The sequence below is a fragment of the Cupressus sempervirens genome, chromosome 1 (assembly GCF_028749045.1).
Source record: "Cupressus sempervirens isolate cs-2001-9-10 chromosome 1, ASM2874904v1, whole genome shotgun sequence".
Lineage (NCBI taxonomy): Eukaryota > Viridiplantae > Streptophyta > Pinopsida > Cupressales > Cupressaceae > Cupressus > Cupressus sempervirens.
Window position 1 is genome coordinate 573,568,187 of NC_143118.1, and position 9,305 is coordinate 573,577,491.

At 31.8% G+C, this 9,305-nt stretch overlaps 1 pseudogene; it reads left to right on the top strand.

Moving 5' to 3' along the window:
* The window catches only part of LOC149578720 (FBD-associated F-box protein At2g26860-like), a 156,500-nt pseudogene extending 147,399 nt beyond the window's left edge, over positions 1–9,101 (top strand).
* The last annotated feature ends 204 nt before the right edge of the window (positions 9,102–9,305 follow it).

The window sequence follows — 9,305 nt, forward strand, 5'->3', positions numbered from 1 at the left end:
GAAAATCAAGATCTTGAAAGTATAAAGAGCATATTTGTTCATGCTTCAAGTATTGAGGTTGATGGAAAACAACCCATTCTAGACCAATTAGTTGAAATCATCTACAAGTTCAATGAAGATTTAAATGGACAAGATAAACTACTAGAAAGAGATGAAAGAAAATTTGAGAATATAGTGTTGGAACAAGTTGTAAAGAGAATTGTAATAGATCAAGTAAATTTATCTACTATTCTTGTTGCACCAGAAACATCTATATGTAATGTTGTTTCACTATTTTTCAAACCGAGTGACGTATCTATCTTCATAGAGGAGATCAAGGGAAAATTGTCCAAGATAGATGAAAATATGAAGGCAAGTGCACACCAGCTATCACTTGGCTCAAGTTATAGTTCTACACATTACACATAGATCAAATATTCGACAAATATATAGGAAAATTATTGAAGGAAGAAGCCAAAATTAGGGCTAGTCTTGTAGAAATTTAGGGCATGATCCTTCCAAACATGGATGCATTGTAGAAACACATTACACATACAAAGAAACACATCCACAAAAACATATTCTCCATAGTTGGTCACATGATGGAATTATTAGTAGAAGTTTAGATTTCTTTATATGCAAGTAAGGTATTATAGGAGAATTGAAACAAGACTATGGTACTAATTTTGAAGGTACATTCTGATTTCTTGTCACATTTTGGTATTAACATATAGATATTATACACCTTTGCATTTATGTCAAAAAGGGGGAGAAGGTATTGTATATTGTATAAAGAGGGACAAGATATTGACAAAGGGAGAAAATATTACTCTACTCTATATGTATCTATATAGTATTATGTAAAAAATTGTATAGATAAGAAGCAAATATCTTTACAAAAGCAATTTTGAAAAATCAGAAAAATAGAGTATGTTACCAAGTAATAGTAGCTAGAAGTCTAGTTGAAGACATAAAATGATAATAAAGGAGGTAATGTTTAGATTTTTGGTTTGATAAGTGTTTCTATCACTAATGCCAAAGGGGGAGATTGTTGACATTAAGGTCAATTTGTCTATTAGTGGCTCAACACTTAGTCAAATAGTTACACTGCTATTGAGCTCTACAGTTGCTACCAATCTTATCATTCATCTTGTAGTGTTAACCAAGTGATTTAGTTGTTCCTAAGCCAGGTAGTTGAAATATAGTGTCTTCCGAGCACCTAAGTCAGTTTATAGTGTTTTCCAAGCTACATTATTTTTACTGAGTTTTAAAGGAAATGTATAGTGAAAATCAAGTGTAGCTGAGGTTATTGAGCTATTTAGTGGAAGTGAAGAAGATTGTAGTGTTAGCTAAGCTATGGTATGTTAACTAGGTTGTACTATATGTACCAAGCTCACAATGCTAACAATATTAATCTAGTGTTGATTGAGTCATGCAATGTCAATTGAGTGATTCAGAAGCTACCGAGCATCTTAGTGTTCACTAAGTCACACAGTGTTGACCAAGTTCAAGCTACTTGGAAGTGATAAGTATGGACCAAGCTTCAAGTTCAATTGAGTGCCAAAGATTGTGGAGAATTAATGTGTATCAAAACATCATTGAGTTTGTCTTTAGAACCTGAGTTAGAATAGTCAGGTCAACTTTGTGAATTATGATGAAATTGGTGTTATAGCTAACTCTAGTATGTTATGATTTGGATTGGTATATATGCAATGCATTGTATCATATCAAATTATGTAATTGAAGAAGATCATGAAGTACATGAGTGTGAATTGAAGAAGGCTACAAGTAGTATAAAGGATAATAGAGATTTATCTATCATAGTCAAGTAATCATTGTAATACAAGGAATCTCATTTAGCAAATTAGAGTTGTAGATTAGAGATCATCCACTAGTTGATCCTAAAAGGTGCATCAAACAAATCTTTTAATAGGGTAAACTTAACTATCATTTTCTAAATATCTTAAGCAAGTGCATACTTCATTGTATGTTTGTAAATCCTCTAACAAGGTCGACCTCATAGTCCTCACTGCTCCTAACAAGGTAGATCACCAGAAGTGGTCAATTATAAGCCTTAGCAGGTTAGCTTTATCTTTCAATACTAAAGCTTGTGGCTATCATCCCCACCCTAGTTTTACTTTCTATTTGGAAGGTTTCTGGGTCACCATATCTTGTGTCAAAGTGTTATGAATGTTTTGTTTCTTTCATTCTTTCATGCATGCAACTAGATCAGAAAATCATATGAAGGATTAATTGGTAAAGTAAGATTAAATTTTATTGGTTACTAATTCACCCCTCCCCTCTTAGTAACCATTTCTACCTTATATTTCCAACATAGATCCAACTTACATCATAATTTTTAGAGTCACAAAAAAATGTGTAGTCTCAATTAATGCATCCAATGTATATCACAAGATGGGTATGAAAAATGGTTAGTGAAAATTGATGCCATTGTTATCGCTATTCACATAAGTGGTTCTAATTTACATCTACATTTATTGGATTTCATAAATGGTTGGAACATAGGTTCTAGAGATGTATTTTATGATGTTTTCAAGGTGATGATCATAAAGGTCTAACCTCATACTTTCATTTCCAAGTAATAATCATGACCAACTATTAAAGTTGTCCACCTTATTATGTGACTAGTAGGAAGTATGAAAAGATTGTCCTCAAAATTCATCATAAAGCATTATGGAAGAAATAGATATGAAAAAAAATAACTGTTAATCCTAAACCAAGTAATTTTAATTGATTATTCATACATAATAACATCATCCTTAGAAAAAAATTTGGTTTTATTTAATTATTCGCACTTAATGTTATGTATATGCTAACATTGTTTTGTTGTTGCATGGTTTCAAAAAGTCTCCTATGAGACTTAAGTAGCCTCTTGGCTAATTACACCATTGATAATTTTAGGAAATCGAATGAAGGAAATCTTTGATCAAAAGATTTTTGTTATATAATACCATATGGGTATTGGCCTGTCACAATATCAACACATGATATTCACCAAATACTCTTTTGATATCATATTTGGTAAAATTCAAGTATTGGTCTATTAGAATATCAAGGCAAGATATTCAACAAATACTTATCATATAACTATACAAATAACTTATAGATAATCAATTTAATGACATCTAACACATAGTTGAATTATAAGATAAAGTCTTTCATGATCTATTTCGACACTTACTCAAAATGTATATCATGATATAAGTTACTGTAAGATTGTCATGTTCCAATAACTTGTACAAATACAAGTGATACTCATTTGGAAGTCATCACTTCCTCATGATGTATAGAGAGGGTAGACCCATACATATATTCTATCAAAATTTTACATGAAGTTGCCCTAGAGACCATCATGTGGTGTTTTCATGACATTCACCATGAAACACATAAAAGGATAATTTTTTTAGCTCAAACTTATCTCTCATAGATAAGAAGTCATTACAAGGTATTGCACTTGGTATTCCATGAAAAAATACTAACCTTTTGGTCTCCTTGTCAAGGTTACCAGTAAATTGTCAAAACTAGTCTCATATGAAATTCTTTGACCTCTTGGTATAAGGTTGTCTTTAATGGAGTGTCAGATTCCCTTTCAGTATAATATTATTCCTTCAATCTTCTTGTAGAAAGTCATGTCATTCTTCCCTAATCCAACAAGTCTCATGATAGAATAAGCCCTTCCAACCTCTTTATCCCACAAATCATAACCATTTAATTCCTATGTTTTTCATCATTAGAGGAACCATCTCAACACAGTCTACTCCTAAATTAGTGTGACCAAGATTCTCAGCAGAAAACTAAAAAATATGATTTATTTTCCCTAACAAATGTGCCAAACTCTCTCTCATTATAGAAGGATACTAATATCAGTTAGAATGCCTAATGTACCATTTGTTTTCTTGCAAGTACATTTCTTTTTGATAGTTCTAGGTACATATATTTTCAACAATATATTTCAAATTTAGATGGAAAAACATTAATTTGCGGTTAATTCTGTGGTGGGAACTATAACCCTGAATTTGCTTTATTTTTAAAATTGTTAAAAAAGATCATTGAAAATGATAAAAACATACAATTTTTATTTTTAAAATCAAAAAATAAAATAAAAATGTAAACTTCATCCTTTTATACACATTTCATCATTTAACACCAACTTAAAATTAAAAATAGAAATATGACTTTTACATCATTGAAGTTTAGCACTTTTTTTAATATTAGCCTTTTCCTTTGTAAAAGTGACTCATGTTTGTACTTTTACCCTATGCTCAAAATTTTAAGATATGATAAAAACAAAAGTAGTAGTCATTTGAATCCAGTTTCTAAACTATTAATATGTTTTCAAAATTATTTAGTTTTAAGTTCTCAGAAAAGGGGACCATAGAAAGTGGTACTATTTTTTCAAAAAAAAATTTAGCTTTTTTTTGAAAATCTTTAATCCCTCTAGTCAAAAGTTACCTAACACCATGTAGTTTATCCTAGATTTTTCAAGTAATTTTATAATGTATTTTTAATTTTTTTTTTTTTAATAATTGGAAACATTCCAAAAATGTGAAATATATGTGTGCTTTCCCTATAAATGATTGAAAAATAATCCAAAATCAAAACTTTTTTTCAAAGTGTGTAGAATGGAGTCTAGTTTGTACAAAACTATGTTTTTGTGAAATCTGATGAATGAACTAAAATCTACACCCCTATTAGTACATGTTGGTTTTTGAGAGAAAATGAACATACATTCAAAATAAATTATAGTTGAAAGGCTTGAAATAGTATGAATTCAAAATAAATTATATAGTTGTATAGATAACACAAATATCTACAATATCATGTAACCTAATTTTATTGATGCTGAACCACAAGGAAACTTAAAGGAGAGAAAATAAGAAAAATAAATCATTTTTGTATGCTTTCTACAAAACACATCTTAGACCAATTTGGGGAGTCCAAACCTTTGGATTGGATCCCCAAGGAAAATAAAAGCCTTAGGCTTGGTAATATTGAATTATTTATATAGCGCATGCGGGCCATAGCACGTATGCGCTATAGTGAACACATATTATTTGAAGCATTTTGAAATTCAAGGATTAAATAGCACACATACACTATTGCATGTATGTGCTATAGTGTGCACACACTTTGTAAGCCTTGTATTTCAATAGAGAGGATGGATAGGGAGAGATGGAAGGTGAGAGGAAGGGAGGGTAGAAAGTGTGAGAGAGTAGAGGACAGGGAGAGAGTAGGAGATGAGAGAGGGTGGGATAGGGAGAGAGAGTGGGAGAATTAGATAGAGAGAGAGAGAGAAAGATAGTACAAGATAAGAGAAGGTGGCATAGGGAGAGATAGAGGGAGAAATGGAGAGAGAGAGAGAGAGATGCGTGTGTGAGAAATATATAGTAAAAGAGAGGAGTTAGAGAGAGATTTTGGTCGACAAATATGGAGATAAAGATCAAGATATTTATACATACATAAATACATACATACATACATACATACATACATACGTACATACGTACATACGTATGTACGCACATACATACATACATACATACATACATACATATATTGGTGTTTAAACCAAGTTGGTGTATAAAAAAGTGGATCACCCCTCCCCCCCCCCCCAAGAAAACAAAATGTAAAATTTTCAATAACCCGATCATGTTATTTAAAAGTGAAATGTCAACCAGGCTTGGTATCCAAACCTAGCCATTATACTTTAAAAGACCCGATTGGGTTTTTGTGACTACTATCCATGTTTGAGGGCATTTTTATACCCTAAAATGATAGCAACATCGTAGAACATGGAGGAGGACACCAAAACTAGATTAGGTTTAGCATAAAAAATGATTTTTTATTGCATTTCCATCCATGGAAGCTTACAAATGAGGTAGGTCTTTATTTTATTCATCATTTATGTATTTTTTATCAAATTTTGTAATGTGGTTTTGTAATTATTTTTTAATTTTTAAAATATAGATGCATCAACAAATCCAAGAAAATGAGAGAGAGAGGTAATAAATTAGTAAGAGATAGTGAGAGAGAGAGATATTGGGAGTTAATGTGTGTGTGTGTGTGTGAGAGAGAGAGAGAGAGAGAGAGAGAGAGAGAGAGAGAGAGAGAGAGAGAGAGAGAGAGAGAGAGAGAGAGATTGGGGGTGAGGTAGAGAGGGGTAATGGGTTAGTTAGAGAGAGAGAGGTTAGGAGTTAGTAAGATAATGAGATAGGTTAGGGTTTTATTGTGTGTGTGAGAGAGAAGGTTAGTTAGAGATAGAAAGGTTAAGGATTTTGAGTTAGCTAGAGAGCTTGTGGGTTAGTGAGGGAATGAGAGGTTAAGAGCTAGTAAGAGAGAGATTAGAAGTTAGTGAGTGAATGATTGTGTGTGTGTGTGTGTGAGAGAGAGAGAGAGAGAGATGAGAGAGATTATAACACTTACCTATCTATTCATTCCATGATTATGAAATAATGACTACCTATTTTAGACCATGCTAGATTCAAATAGATGGAAAATAAAATATTGATTTTCTAGGATTATTTTAGTTCCATTATAATGTAGATCTTGTTGGTAGCTTTCCACATTTTGAATGAAGTCAATTAGACTTTGAATGTGAAAGTTATAGCTTCTAGAATAGAGCCTATTTTAGTTTCTTAAGAGGTCAATAGAGTTTTGAAGAAGTAAGATTATGATTTATCTTCTCCATAGCTTGATTAGGTTTTGAAGAAATTTTTCTCCTTGGGTCCCGATCAGGTGTTAAAAGCGATAAGGTTTTGAAGACACTTTTTCGCTAGGAAACTGATCAAGTTTTTTTTAATGTATTTTGGATAGGCCTAGCAAGCAAGCTTAGTCACTTATTGAAATTTTAAACAACTCGATCAGGTTATTGATGTTTTTGGTTTTTGTTGTTTGTGTCCACTAAATTGTACACTGTCTTGGTGCACATACCTTGCTAATAGGGTTGAGAACCTTTTAATTTATGGGTTCAAGTCTTTAATATGGACAATTGTACTAAATGTATTGTATTAAAACCTAATAGGGTCATAACCTTTAACAAGGAATTGATACATTTGTACAAGATCTAGTGGGTGTCATCCCCACCATGGTTTTTCCCTGCAACCAAGGGTTTTCCTCGAGAAAAAAAAAATCATTGTGATATAGTGTTGAATTTCTTGTTTTTGTGCAATATTATCTTGTTAGTAGATGATTAGTTTTATAAGTTTGATTTTATTGATTACTATTAACAACTGATTCACTAGTTGCGAGATGTGGAATTTTCTTATTAACAAACATAATGTCTTCAAAGTATGCAATTTAATGGAATGTAATAATGGAAACACATCGATAAATTATATTTGTTGAAAAGGATTTTGGAAGTATCCAACAAGTGATATTAATTATCTGAATAGAGCCAATGCCACACATGAATAGTCCCAACCCTCACAAACCCCTTGGGTCTCTTGTCATAAGCATGGTGCTACTAGATGGCGAACTTCAATAAGGTTCCATAACTAGAGAGAATTTGATTATTTCTTCTTTTTGTACTCAATAAAATTTAGATGATGTCCCTAAGAATGTACTTGATAGTTGAATGTTAGTTGATACAAATCATATTCAAAATGATGTCTAGAAAAAACTTAGTAATGAAGATCCCTCCTTTAACATTGTATTAATTACAATTATTATTTTTTTATTATGATGAAATTATCAACAAGAAAATATTATAATAATGTTAAATCTTAAATTATTTTCATTTTCTCTAGTTTGTTCCTATCTAATTACTAAGTCTATCCAATTTAATTTGATTAAAAGATTTTAAAAATCATAATAAAAATTGTGATCTTATCCACTAAAATACATAAAATTAAATATTTTTTTAAAAAATGCACGTACCTTCCCCCTCTAATCCAGCTAAGGATGAACCCCATGATAGATCAAGAGTTAATTTTATTAGATTTTTTGCCAATAGATTCCAATAGATTCCTATGCACTTCACTTGCAAGGAAATCCCACCTATAGATACTGGCCAATGTTTATCTTTTGTAAATTCACATATAATCTCATCGCTCTTTAGTTTTAGTTCATGACCTACCCAAGATGCATTCTACATACTTCTTGACTCTTTCCTTTCATTGATACTAACAATAATCCCAATAAAATATGTCATCAAATCTGTTGTTCTTTCCAAGAGATGGAGATTCATTTATACCCAAATGCCTAAACTCACTTTCACTCTGCATTTTGTTTTGGGGCCTAATAGCACTTCACTAGATCCACTCATCATTTCAAAGGCTAAGAATATAATTTGTAACATCTTGTTTCTACACTCTGGTTAGTTGGAGGCTTTTCATCTCGACAATCATGGGTTCAATCATAGAATTTGTGTAAATGGGTAATATATGCATCTCTATGTAATGTCAAACACCTCACCTTGTTTGATCACAACATGAATTTTGTAGCAGAGGTCAATAGTTCTTTAGAGGAAACCCCACCCCCTGCCATGTTTTCATGTTCAAGTTTGGTAACCTTGATCTAAGTACGTTGTCACTAGTTTCTGCATTAATTTTGGTGGATTCCCCTAACTCACATCTTGCATCCTCAATGATGTGCAATTTACAAATGAATCTTTAGTTGCTTTGATTTCACTCTGCCATCTTTTGCAAAAACTTGATGTAGCAAGACCTATTGGGCTAACTAATGTTCTAATATTTTCATCCACTATTGAGCATTTGATTATGGGAAGCATAAAAACTTTATCTATTAACTACGCTCAATTCAAAATGTTTGATGGTTACATGATTGAGAATTTGAGTGTAAATGGTGCAAGGTTCTATGAATTTTCTTATGCCATCTCTAAGCTTAAAATGAATTGTGCAAGTACTCTAACAAAATTGTTCATGGATTTTGCACAAGTAAACTCACCTGGAGTTATCTCAACAAGTAGGCTTCTTAAAATAGTAGACAATTTTGAATCCTTGAAGGGACTTTGTATTTACATAGGCAAAGCCTTTAAAAGGGAAGTGAGCATGAATGCTACTGTATTGTACCTTCTTTGGAACCAATTGATTGAAAATCAAATTGGGGAAAATGATCAACCAAGAAATTGTTGTGGGGTATAGACTTTCAGTTTTATTGTAAATAATTTGGTTTCGATTCAAGTGAATAATCAAATCGTGAATCCATAGTTTTTGATAGTGTGACTTTTGGAGTGTTAGAAATTTGAAATAATGGCCGGTTTTCCCTTGGAGCCATAAACCCACCTATCTATTTGAGAGCATTCAACTCGATAGGTGAGTTTGAAAATTCAAAATAGAGGGAAAATA